The following is a 14,516-nucleotide window of genomic DNA, read 5'->3' on the forward strand; positions in this document are numbered from 1 at the left end:
TAAAGCTCATGCAAACAGTCATTCGACAACATTGATTAATTATGTGCCTGGCATTTGCTAGAATCTACAAATACAGATATTTCTAAGGCAAGGTCTCTGCTATAACAATTAGGGTAGGGGCAAATTAGGGAAAAGATAAACGGGAATAGGAACTGACAAGTCAATTAAGTAGTAGTTACAAAGGGTAATCAAATTTCTTAATGTGTGACTTGAGTCCTTTGATTTCTCAATGATGGGTACTGTCCCCCAGGGTTGTGGATAATAATAACATTCATGTATTGAGCTCCTCAAATGGTGCCAAGCAGAGAGCCTATATTATTTCATTTAGTGCCCATAACAGTCCAATGAGAGATATTAGGTCAAATCATATGGAATTACTGATTTTGTAGGTGAGGAAGGGTAAAACTTTGGCAGTGTAAAAATGGTTCAGCCTAATAATAATAGTTATAATTAATGTGCCCAGTGCATTATCTGCACTGGGAGTGCAGGATATGCACTCAGGACAACCCTCTGTGGTAGGTACTACTGATTTTTCTACTTTATAGATGCAGCTGAGGCTGGAGTTGGTAGTGGAAGAGTAACTTAAGTATGTCCAGGTTGGAGACAATGCCGGAGCTCACACTGAACTGTGAGGAACTTCAAAGCCTCTGACGCCATAGTGGTCTATAACCACTGTGCTACTCTCACATTACTACAGATGTGCAAACCGAGGCTTGAAGAGGTACAGTTGCCTGAGGTGGCTGTGGAATCTACCATGCCCAAGTTCTCAGAGCATCCCAGCTTCACACTCCTGGCCAAACTGCCCTTTTTCTTATTGCCTCTCTGTCACTCTGGAGATTGGGCTGAATTCAGGCCATCCTCAAGCAGAGGGTGGTGCCTCCACATCTGGCAGAACAGCCAGGAAAGAGGCTTTGATACTTATTTGCTCCCTAATGATACTTGACCATAAAAGAAATATATTTTTTAAATTAACAGACTTTATTTTTAGAGCAGTTTTGGGTTCACAAAATTAAACAGAATGTACAGAGAATTCCCTATTTCCCTATTCTCCTTTCCCACACATGCACAATGTCCCCCACTATTGACAGCCCCCACCAAAGTGGTACATTTGTTATGATTGATAGGCCTGCAATGATATGTAAATATCACCCAAAGTGCATAATTTACATTAGTGTTCCTTCTTGGTATTATACACTCCATAGGTTTTGACAAATGTATAATGACATGTTTCCACTGTTAAAAACATCATATGATTTCACTACTTTCAAAATCCTATGTGCTCTGCATATTCATCACTCCACCCAAGCCCTGCCAATTACTGAAATTTTTACTGTCTCCATAGTTTTTCCTTTCCCAGAGTGTCAAACAGTTGAAATCATATGGTATGTAGCCTTTTTAGACTGACTTCTTTCACTTAACACTATGCATTAAATTTCCTCCATGTCTTTTCAGGGTTTAATAGCTCATTTCTTTTTATCACTGCATAATATTCCACTGTTATGATGTACCACAGTTTATTTATCTTGGTTGCGTCCCAGGTGATTATGAATAAAGCTACTATCTATATGTCATGTGCAGTTTTTTGTGTGGACATAATTTTCAATGCAGTTTAGTAATACCAATGAGCATGATCATTAGATTGTAAGTTAAGATATTTAGTTTTGTAAGAAATTGTCAAACTGTCTTCCAAAGTGACTTTCCCATTGTACATTCCCATCAGCAATGAATGACAGTTCCCATTGCTCTACATTGTTGCCACTATTTGGTGTCATCAGTGTTTTGGATTCTAATACATATGTAGTGGTATCTCATTTTAATTTTCAATTTTTTAAATGAAATATTGTATTGAAAGTCTTTTCATGTGCTTATTTGCCATCTGTATATCTTCTTTGATGAGGCATCTGTTAAGGTCTCTGGCCCACTTTCTAATAAAATGCTGTTTGTTTTCTTACTGTTGCATTTTAAGAGTTCTTTGTGTACAATTTTGGATAACAGTCCTTTATCAAATGTGCCTTTTGCAAATTTTTTCTCCTTATCTATAGCTTATCTTTTGATTCCCTTTACATTGTCTTTCACAGAGCAGAAGCTTTTAACTTTAATGAAATCCAGTGTATCAATTCTTTATTTCATGGATTGTGGCTTTGGTGTTGTATCTAAAAAGTCATCACATACCCAGGGTCATCTAGACTTTTTCTTATATTACCTTCCAGGACCTTTACAGTTTTACATTTTGCATTTAAGTCTGTGATCTATTTTAAGTTAATTTTTTTTGTGAAGAGTGTAAGGTCTTTGTCTAGATTCATTTTTTATTTTATGTGGAGATGTCCAGTTGTTACAGCTCCATTTGTGGAAATGATAGTCTTTGCTCCTTTATCATACTGCCTTTGCTCCTTTGTCAAAGATCTGGTGACTATATTATGTGGGTCTATTTCTGGGAACTCTATCTGCTCCATTTATCTATTTGTCTCTTCTTTTGCCAGTACCACACAGTCTTGGTTACTATAGCTTTATAGTAAGTCTTGAAGTCAGGTAGTATCAGTCCTCCAACTCTCTTCTACCTCTTCAATATTGTGTTGGTTATTCTGGGTCTTTTGCTTCTCCATATAGAAGCAAAACTTTAGAATCACTTTGTTGATATCCATAACATAATTTGCTAAGATTTTGATTGGGATCGCATTGAATCTATAGATCAAGTTAGGAAGAACTGACATCTTGACAACGTGAACATGGAATCTCTCTCCATTTATTTAGTTCTTTGATTTCATTCATCAGGGTTTGTTGTTTTTCTCATATAGATCTTATATATATGCTGTTAGATTTATACCTAACGATTTCATTTTGGAGGGTGCTAATATAAAGGTATTGTGTTTAAAATTTCAAATTCCATTTGTTCATTTCCAGAATATAGGAAAGCACCTGACTTTTGTGTATTACCCTTATATCATGCAGCCTTACTATAATTGCTTATTAGTTTCAGGATTTTTTTTATCAGTTCTTCCAGATTTTTTACATAGATGATCATGTTATCTGTGAACAAAGACAGTTTTATTTCTTCCTTCCCCATCTAAATATCTTTTATTTCCTTTTCTTATCTTGCTGCATTAGCTAGAACTTCCAGTATGATGCTGAAAAGGAGTGGTGAGAGGAGACATCTATGCCTTGTATCTGCTCATAGTGGGAAAGCTTCAAGTTTCTCACCATTATGTACAATGTTAGCTGTAGATTTTTTGTAGATAAAGGTTTCCCTCTATTCAAGTTAAGAGTTTCTATCATGAATGGGTGTTGAATTTTGTCAAATGCTTTTTCTGCATCTGTTGATATGATAATGTGATTTTTCTTTTTTAGCCTGTTGATATGACAGATTATATTAATTGATTTTAAAATTTTGAACCAGTCTTGCATACTTGGGACAAATCCACTTGGTGATGGTGTATAATTCTTTTTACACATTGTTGGATTTGATTTGCTAACATTTTGTTGAGGATTTTTGCATCTGTGTTCATGAGAGATTTTGGTCTGTAGTTTTCTTTTCTTGTAATGTCTTTGCCAGTTTTGGTATTAGAGTAATGCTTGCCTTATATGATTCCCTCTGCTTCTATCCTCAGAAACAGATTATAGAGAATTGCTATAATTTCTTCCTTAAATGTTTGGTAGAATTCACCAATGAAGCCATCTGTGCCTGATGCTTTCTGTTTTGGAAGGTTATTAATATTGATTCAATTTCTTTAATGGGTATGGGCCTATCCAGCTTGTCTATTTGCTCTTATGTCAGTTTTGGCAAATTGGGTCTTTTGAGGAATTGGTCCATTTCCTCTAGGTTTTCAAATTTGTGGGCACAGAGTTTTTCATAGTATTCTTTTATTACCTTTTTAATGTGTACATGATCTCTAGTGATGTCCATGCTTTCATTTATGTTATCAGTAATTCATGTCTTCCCTTCTTATTTAACCTCCTTAGAGGCTTATCAGTTTTACTGATCTTTTCAAAGAAGCAATTTTGGTTTAGTCGATTTTCCTTATTGATTTTTTGTTTTCAATTTCATTGATTTCTGTTCTAATTTTTATTGTTTTCTTCTGCTTAATTTTTTCTTTAATTTGCTCTTCTTTTTCTAGTTTCCTAAAGTGGAAGCTTAGGTTATCAATTTCGGATCTTTCTTCTTTTCTAATACATACATTCAATACTGTAAATTTCCCTCTGAGCACTGCTTTCACTGCCTCAAAAATTTGATTAAGTTATGTTTTCATTTTCATTCAGTTCACATTAGTTTTAAATTTCTCTTGAGTTTTCTTCTTTGACCCATGTGTTATTTAAGAGTATATTGTTTAATCTCCATGTACTTTGAAATTTTCCAGCTATCTTTTGTTATTGATTTCTAGTTTAATTTCACTGTGGTTGGAGAGCTGACATTGTATGATTTCTATTTGTTTAATTTGTTAAGGTATTTTTTATGGCTCTGAATTCAGTCTATAGTGAAGAATGTTCTCTGTGATCTTGAGGGGAGTGTGTACTCTGCTGTCGGTGGATGAAGTAGTCTGTAGATGTCAGTTATATCCAGTTGATGAACGGTGTTGAGTTCGACAATGTCCCTCCTGATTTTCTGCTTGCTGGATCTGTCCATCTGTGATAGAGGGGTGTTGAAGTCCCCAACTATGATAGTGGATTCATCCACTTATTTTTTGCAATTTTATTAGGTTTTGCCTCACATAGCTTGATGCTCTATTGTTAGGCTCAGACCCATTAAGGATTATATGTCTTCTTGGAATATTGACCCCTTTATCGTTACGTAATAGCAAATTAAATAAATAGCAAAAAAATTGTTTACTTTTTATCGCTGACACCTTTCTTTGCTTTAATGTCTGCTCTGACTGAAATTAATATAGCTTTTCCTGCCTTCTTTTGAATAGGTAGCATGGTGTATTTTTCTCCATCTATTTACTTTTAATCCATGTATGTCATTATGTTTAAAGTGGTTTTCTTGTATACAACACATAATTGGGTCTTGTTTTTAGATCCACTCTAACAACCCTTGTTTTGACTATTGACATTCAAAGTGATTATTGATATAGTTGGATTAATATCTATCATATTGCTACTGTAAATAAAGGTAAATGTGCCTTTACATCTGATCCAGGTTCACTTTCAAATAACATATACCACTTCACGGGTAGTGTGAGTACCTTACAATAACAAAATAATCCTAATTCCTCCTCCCGCCCCTTGTATCATTGCTTTCATTCATTCCACTTACAGCTAAGCACACACAAGCATATGCTGATGCTTGGTTCTCAGGTGATACTGATGCTGTTGATTAGGGAGCACATTTTGAGAACCACTGCTCTTGGATGTCATGAATTGCAGTCATCCTTTTGCCTTATTTCCAAATTTTGGATAATTTTTCTCAACAGTGATCAACATTTTTAAAAATCAGGAGATTTATTATTTTTTTAACAAAAAATCTGATGCTTTAGTCAAAAAATTAGAAGATTGTAGAATAGTAATAATAAAATTTCCCTTGGTGACACTTGGCTGGAGAGCAGTATTAGCTGCTCCCTTTAGGTAGACTATTTATTCTCCATTTTGTCATAATAACCTCCATCCCCACCCACATCACTCATTTATTTCATAGGCATTTGATTTTGCTATCCCTGCAAAAGATGGTGGAGCCATAATGCAGAATTTTCAGGAGGGGCATAAGCAGGGCTGGTTAATCCTATCTGATTAATCCAGGCACCCAGGGCTGGCTTCATAGGAGTATGACGGGGAGTTGCATAGGACTCCATTCTTAGAAGATCCCCATACTTGACTACAGCTCTACTGTTGGTATATTAAAATTCTTAATAATTTTTGGACAAGGGACATTAATTTTCATTTTGTATGGGGATCCACAAATCATGTGGCTGATCTTGCAGCCACCCCATCCTTAAAGGTAACCTTTTCATCAGATTGCTTAGGAGAGGGGAAAAGTAATTCCAGGATCAGAGACCCAGGGGGCATTTCAGAAGCCAGACTGTTCAGCAGACAAGGTAATTATTTCATTTTATAGTTAGCGCTACCAAGGTCCAGAAAGAAGGAATTGACTTCCTCAAGGTCATGGGCAAACCCTGAAAAGGGAGCCAAATGGAGGTCTAAAGTGATGAGTCTGCAAGGCGGTGAACACTAAGGCCACAAGTGAGTTTATGTGTCTGATGTCCCTCTGCATACCAATGAGAAATTTCCTGTTTGTCATTTAGCTCAGTCAACTTTGGGCTGATCTGATGGAAGTAAGAGGAGGAGATGGATAAAACAGAAGGGTGAAGGTGTAATCTTTGAATTGATCAAGAAAGTTGTATAAACAGACCCAATTTAGAATAAAGGCTGGGAAGGAGGAAAATGTTAAATAGGAACTCCACCCTTATGACTGTTACAAAGGGCAGACCTCACCTAAACCCCAAATAAACTGCAAAGAGCAAAGGCATTCAGGGAATGCCAACATATTACCTGATTAAAAATGACAATCAAGGTTCAAGGAAGCATTTAATTTCAGCTGGCCCCATTTAACTAGAAAAATAGCTCAATTATTTGTAGGTCTCAGCTGCCTGGTTTTAGTTTAACAGCTGTGTATACCCCATGAGAGAACTGAGGCCTTGCAGCTGGTTTAGTGGTAGGCTGGACTGGGAGTTAGGTAAATAAGGCAGCCCCAGGTGGCTTTGCATCTGTTCATATCTGTGCTTGTGGTTTGGGTGGGGTGCAGCCTCCTCTCCCTTTCATCCACCTTCCCAGAAACAGTCAAGGAACCAAGGCCTGGCTTAGAACTCAATTCCCATGCCCGTTGTGCTTGGCTCAGTGATGGGCATGTAGCTGTAAGCTGGACCAATGAACTTCCTCCTCTGGGCCCTTGGCAGCTCTATCAGAAAGTCGCTTCCTTTTCTTTTGAGATGGTGAGTAAAGCTTGGGGCTGTTTTGTCATTTTTGCTACCACATTAGGAAAATGCCTGTCTAAAAATAGAGTCCAATAGTGGCAAGACATAGAAAAGACAGAGGCCTAATAATATTATTTCAAACTGTGAATCCAGCCATGTCTGAAGTGAACCTACCCCTTGAACTTCTCAATTACATGAACCCAAATTTTTCTTTTTTGCTTAAGCTTATCCGAGTTAGGAGTCTATCCCTTGTAGCTGTTTTACACAGAAGCCCTCTTCATTCTAGATACTGTTCTAGGTGCTAGGATTATAATAGTGGACAAGACACATGCCACTCCTGTCTTCATGGTACTGAGAGTCTAGTGGGAATGTGGCAATAAGAAAACAACTACACAAACCAAATTTAACCATTACACATTGGGATTGCGAACAAGAGAAGCTAAAAAAGAGAATAAGAAAGGAAGACTACTTTAGACAGCATGAGAGAGGTGGCGAAGGCCCTCAGTCGAGTGTCTTTTAACCTGACTGTCAGCAGCATAAAGAACAGGGGGAAGAGAGTTCCACAGAACAAACAGGAACTGCTCTTAGGCTCAAAGGGGGCTGACTCATTCAAGGAACTGACAGGAGGCCTTCATTTATTCATCTGTTCATCTACTCAACAAATATCTATGAGGCAGTGTCATGGAGCTAAGCATGAGACAAAGATAAGTAAAAGCAATCTCCAACAAATTGACAAGATGGATTGAAAGCCGCAAGATGTTCAAACCATTTGATTTAGCAATTCCACTTCTAGGAATTTAGTCAAAAAAAAAAAAAAGAAGAAGCAGCAGGGAGGTCTGCAATGATGCAGTGACAAGGATATTCACTGCAGCATTCTTCATTTTTTCAACTCTGTATTGAAGTACAACACACATACATGAATTGAGTGCACAGCTTAACTATTTTCACAAGCTAAATACATCCTTATGACTGGACCTCAGATCAAGAAAGAGAACATGACCAGCCCCCCAGATAAAAAATATCACTTGAAATCAGGAGATGAGCATAATGGTTTTCAATCTGATTCCAAGGCCTGAGAAGCTCTGCTTAGTTATTTTACTTCTTCTTATCTCCGGTAAGTACCCAACAGGAGCACAAGGCCATTAGTAAAAATTGTGTTGTTTAAAAATAAGATACTTTTACTTTCAACTTATATATCTTATTTTTTCAAATGATTACTAAGTTGTTAGGATATACGTACTTACTAAGTTTGGATCTAACTACTTAATAAACAGAATTGTTATGTATTTCTTTTGGCCAAGAGATGTCTTGAAGAAAATTACTGAGATGTTAAAGGTACCGTGTATCAAGGAAGTGTAGGAAACTCACTGAGGCAGAGTATAGGGCAGTCCCAGTGATTCCTGCCCTGGTGTTTGTGTTCTTACGTGAGCCCCTCCTCGTGGTGCTGGGGGGACCTGTGACTTGCTTCTCACCACCAGAAAATGGCAAAGGGGACAGGATGTATGTGATTATGTGTACATGATAATCACTTAAATCATAACACCCAACTGGGGAGGACTGTCTCCCTCTTTCTCTCTCTCTCTCTCACCCCCCCACCCCTGCCATCCACCGCCCCCCCCCACCCTCTCTGTCTCCCTTGCTTGTTGGCATTCAAGAAGCAAACTGCCATGCTGTGAGCTACTCCTTGGAGAGAGACATGCAGCAAGGGGGTGACGGTGGTCTCTGGCTAACAGTCAGCAAAAAACTGAGGCCCTCAATTTGGCAGCCTATAAAGAATTGAATTCTGCCAATAACCACATTAGTTTGCAGATCCTTCCCCAGTTGAGCCTCCAACATCTTGATAGTAGCTTGGTGAGACTGTGAAGTGGAAGACCCAGTGAAGCTATGTCCAAACCCTTGTCCACGGAAGCTTTAAGATAATGAATGTGCATTGTGTTAAAGTGCAAGTTTGTGGTGATATTGGTACAGAACAATAGATAAACACCCACCATGTGGATATTTCCTTGACCAGCATCATTTAATGAAAGACCATTTTTCCTGTGTTACCTTTGATATAAATTAGACACAGCATTTTTTATTATGAGAAGTAGAAACCACCTAATTTCTAATAGAGTTTTGATATATAGATAATGATACTTTATCCACTTGACAGAATAATAGGTGGCCATTAAAAATCATGTAGAAAAATACTAATTACATGGGAAACTTTTCACTAAGTAAAAAAATGAGTTATAAAATCATATGTTCAATTATATCCTAGTTGTGTAAAATCTGAGTTTTGTGTATATCTACACTGTAGAAAAACTGTTAAAATGTCTTTGGGAGAGGGAGGATTATAAGTGTTTAATAACATTTCTGTGTGTTTTTAAATTTTTCTACAGAGAAATTACCCACAAATTTCCTACCAAGAGATTGCATTGTTTTTACACACACACTTTTTTTTAAAATCAAAGAACAGTAGCTGCCTTGAAGGAACTTAGTGTGGGAAAAGGTGACAGGTTTGGACAAATAAGGGCACTATAAAGTTAGAGATTGTATATGCATGACATTTAGAGACCCAACTAGTACCATCTTAACACAGAAGCTCATGGACTGTGACTGGCCGTGCTTGAGTTATATACCACCCTCAAACCAATTCCAATAGCCAGAATACAGGGTTTCAGGCTAGGATCATGAGCCCGACCTGTCGTCAGCACCGCATGGAGAGTTGCAGGGGATCTTCCCAAAGGAAAGAAGGTGTGACCAGAAAAAGGGGGATGGAAAGGTGAAAGACCAAAACAAGCAGCAGTCAGTTTGCCTGAAGGAGCAGGGCAGAGGCACAGAGGAAGTGACACCTGCAGAGAATGTTCAAAGGTGAGAAGGTGTTTCCAGGCAGCTGGGGTTGGGAGGGCATCTGAGGACCGAGTGAGTGGTAGGAAGTGCGGTACAGGAAGCACGCAGAGAGGGAGAAAGAGACCGGATCATCCAGAAGCGGGCTTCTGAATCAGGCTAAGGTGTCAAGCCTTCATCCTGAGGGTATGAGGAGCCCCAAAAGGATTGAAGGCAAAGACAGGTATGATTGACCACCTTTGCTTCCCCCACAAGGTACAATGCCTGATGAATACTATTACAAGCAGAACAGTAATGTTATTTCCTTTCTCTGGCACTATACTCCAGGAACTCAACAGTGGCTGTGAGGAGAATAGTTTGAGGAACATTTTACAATAATCCCCACTAAACCAGTGTGTCTCCATGTTTTTTACCATAATCCTCAGTGAGAAACAGCTTTTACATCACAAACTGAATTTTGCTGAACTGCATTTGGAAAAAGCAAGATACTGCCCTAGATTACCGACTTTATGATGGTTTATGACCCTTGTGATGATCAGTACAGCCCCTGTGCCTGGCACATGCTTGTCCCATGGTGGGCCCATAATATTACTATTCTACTAAGTATGTTTCCTGAATGAATGGATAGATGGATCGATAAATGATGCAAAATGCCTTGCAAACTGAAAAGAGTTACACAGATGCAAACAGCTATATTTATGAGTCTGTGTTAGACAAATTATCAGAGTATGCAATGTGGGGGAGGCTGAGAGCAGAATAAAATTTGAATTTAATGCCAGCTGTGTGGTATGATTCATACTACTTCCTGGGCCAGGGTCCTTCTCTTCAGACCTACTTCCTCTTTTACACACTGTGAGTAATTTCAGTGGTATATGGGGCCATGATTCAGAGACCAGAGATGAGGGAGTTTTCTTTGATGCCCTAAAGATTCCATCTCAAAGAGGACAAGGGTACAAGGTAGTCTTTTTCTTTGAATAGAGACCTGGTTTAAAAAGTCAGTGCTGTAGATAACTTGAAAATGCATTTGGTTCAGGGAGGGTCACCAGGGGCCACTTAAGTCTGTCATTTCCTCCTGAAACTGATTATTGATCGTATCAGTCACAAAGCCCTGCCCATGTGTTCTCTGCAACCAGAGTTCTCTATGTAAAAAGCCAAGCCAAGGAAACTACTTTAAAAAGAGCTATTTGCCCAAAGATTACCGATGCTAACTGAGGCTGAGCAATGAACTTCCTCTCAGAGTCAATATTCCTGCAAGGTTTAGGATTAAGATCCCATGTGGAGAAGGGTTTGCCAGAAGAAATAATGCTTTTCTGTCTTTTTCAAAGAGCCAGAAACCTTTGTGATGGACGAAGTCCTCATTAAAGATCTTTAGCTTATTACTGCACTAACAGTTTAATAGTTACTTTTAGACGACTGTGGGGGAACTTCCAGTACCGATCACATGGAGCCTTTTCATTCCACAAGCAAGCTGCGAGTTAAGACCATGCTCTGAACAGGCCTGAAGTTTCAAGATTAAGGGACTTTGGGAACAGGCTTGGTTGGATTCCAGTCTCTCCTCTATGCCTTTTAAGTAATCACTTTAGTCAAGTTAAAGAACATACCTCCTTGAGCCTCAAACTCCTCGGCTATAAATTTCAAAGATGCTCTGAAGAATTTTTGAAAAATATTAGAATAAAAATATGGAGGAGAATTTAGCACTGTGCATCACACATCATTAAGTGCAGAAAAAATAGTGTGGTGGTAATAATGATGATGATGATGGTGATGATTCTTCTTATTATTTTGTTCTAAAGCAATATGAAGAAATGAAAGATCACGGTCATATTCAAAAGCCAGTTGGGAAGATGAGTTGGATTCCCAAATAACCAGAGTGCCAGGCAGTATGTGGGATAAAGTAGCTCATTCCTATTTTCTTGGCCCTTATCCAAGCTGGTTCATCTACTGGAAAAGACCTCTCACACCGGATTCACTTGTTCAAATACAACCAGACATGTCAGATGCTCTTGCTGTCCTTGGTCACCGGAGTCAAGCACACTCTCCTGCAAGCTCCCCTGTCCGCCCACCCTTGTTAGTGTGGGATTCTCCCTGCAGCCTTTCAATAAACATTCTTTCTACTTGAGCTGATTTGAGTGAGCTTCTTCTTCTTGCAACCAAAAGAGCTTTGATTCAGATACTGCCGATGAATGTCATTTTAAACATATTGAGTGTGAGGGTGTTGGAAACACGAGGGGGGATTGAAGCAAGCCAGGCAGTGGGTAGGAGACAGGAGTCATGGGTTGCTCATCAAAGCTGGCTCAGAACCTATGAGATCTCTGCCGAGGGAGTAGAGACGAGAGAAAAGACTGGGAACATGACTAATTTCAAGAAGTACTTAGATAAATTCTTGTCCCACGAAATGAAATCACACTACCAGTGAGTATCTAGTATGTGTAGCAGACACTCTCTAGATACTGGGAGAGAATGCAAAGAAAAGCAAACACAGTCTCTACCTTTCAGCAAATTTTACAGTTCCACCTCTAACTTTTTTTTTTTTTTTTTTTGTGAGGGCATCTCTCATATTTATTGATCAAATAGTTGTTAACAACAATAAAATTCTGTATAGGGGGGTCAATACTCAATGCACAATCATTAATCCACCCCAAGCCTAATTTTCGTCAGTCTCCAATCTTCTGAAGCATAACAAACAAGTTCTTACATGGAGAACAAATTCTTACATAATGAATAAGTTACATGGTGAACAGTACAAGGGCAGTCATCACAGAAGCTTTCGGTTTTGTTCATGCATTATGAACTATAAATAGTTCAAATATGAATACTCATTGGATTTTTATACTTGATTTATATGTGGATACCACATTTCTCTCTTTATTATTATTATTTTTAATAAAATGCTGAAGTGGTAGGTAGATACAAGATAAAGGTAGAAAACATAGTTTAGTGTTGTAAGAGAGCAAATGTAGATGATCAGGTGTGTGCCTGTAGACTATGTGTTAATCCAAGCTAGACGAGGGCAATAAAACATCCACGTATGCAGAAGATTTCTCTCAGAACAGGGGGGGTGAGGTTCTAAGCCTCACCTCTGTTGATCCCCAATTTCTCACCTGATGGCCCCCCTGCGACTGTGCCTGTCTTAGGTTGTTCCTCCCTTGAGGAATCTTACCCGTCTCTGGCTAACCAGTCATCTTCCCGGGCCATACAGGGAAATGTAGAATTGGTAAGTGAGAGGGAAGCCTTACTGTTTGAAAAGGTTAGCTTTTTACTTCTTTGCAGATTTATGCCCTGTGGCTTCTATGCCCAGCATTTGTCTTGATCCACCTCTAACTTCTATTGAGTACAAATGAAGTGTAAGCATGACGATCTCACAGTTCTTTCTCTCAGGGGTCTTACAGCCTGAGATGGAAGAAGAGGACAGGCTCATACCAAATAATATACTCAAAATTGCTTTGCAAATGGAAAATAGCTTTGTCAATATAATTGATTTTCATATTCAGACCAGGAATAGTACCAGTCCACAGCTATGGAGGACCTACTTTACCAAAGACACATATCTTTTATACATATTTTTTGAAGGAAAAAAAAGTGCCCTAGAAGTAGGTACTATTATCCTATCTTATAATGGAGCCTCAGAGAGCCTCAGGAGGGAAGGAAAGATGAGAGAAAATCAGTCATGTTTCTATATGCTCCAGCACATATGTTAAGTGTTAATTCCTATTAGCACAGCATCTAACACAATAAGCTCTCAATAAATATTAGCTATTGTTATTATCACCAAAAAAAAGAAAAAGCAGTCATGTTTCTAGTCTTTACTCTTATCTCCCTTCTCTCCAAGGTCATGAAGCTATTGACTATCAGAACCAGAAGTAAACTTTTTACTTTTATGATTAGTAGATTTTTGACAGAAGTATGAGGGGGGTTCAATGAGAAAAATCGATCTTTTCAATAAATGCTACTGCGACAACTGGATATCTGTATATAAAAAAAGGAACCTTGACCTTTACTTCACATTATATGTAAAAATTACCTTGATCACAGAGCTAAAAGTAAAAGCTAAAACTACAAATTTCTGTAACTCTGAGATAGGCAAAGATTTCATGAAGATACAAAAGCATAAACCATAAGAAAAAACTTACAAAGTAGACTTTATAAAAATTTGTAAAACCTGCCTTTCGAAAGACACTATTAAGAAACTGAAACAGCAAGCCACAATCTGAAAGAACATATTTGCAATGCAAATATCAGATAAAGGACTTGTAACCCGAATATATGAAGAACTGACAATTCAAGATAAAGAAGGTAACTCAGTTAAAGAAAACAACCACAAAAGCAGGGGCTAAAGATTTGAACAGACCCTTCAAAAAAGATGATACATGAATGGCCAACAATCACATGAAAAGATGTTCAACAGGATTAGTTATCAGGGAAATGCAAACTAAAACCACTACATGATGCTACTTCACGCCATAGATAATGAGGGAACTTAAAATGACTGCCACTGCCAAGTATTGGTAAGGATGTGAAGCAACTGGAACTCAGAGTTCCACTCTGGATAACAGTATGGCCGTTTCTGATTAAGTTAAGCATACGCTTATTCTATGACCCAGCAATTCCCCTAGGTATTTGTCCAAGAGAAATGAACGCATATGCCCCAAAAAAAGATTTTGACACGAACGAAGTGCACAGCAACTACATGCACAATTGGAAATGAGCAAACTCAACTGGCTAGGCGGACTGTGGTACAGCCAACAATAATATATTACTCAACAGTGAAAAAGAGCTATTAATATATGC

This window comes from Manis pentadactyla, chromosome 2, assembly GCF_030020395.1.
Source record: "Manis pentadactyla isolate mManPen7 chromosome 2, mManPen7.hap1, whole genome shotgun sequence".
Lineage (NCBI taxonomy): Eukaryota > Metazoa > Chordata > Mammalia > Pholidota > Manidae > Manis > Manis pentadactyla.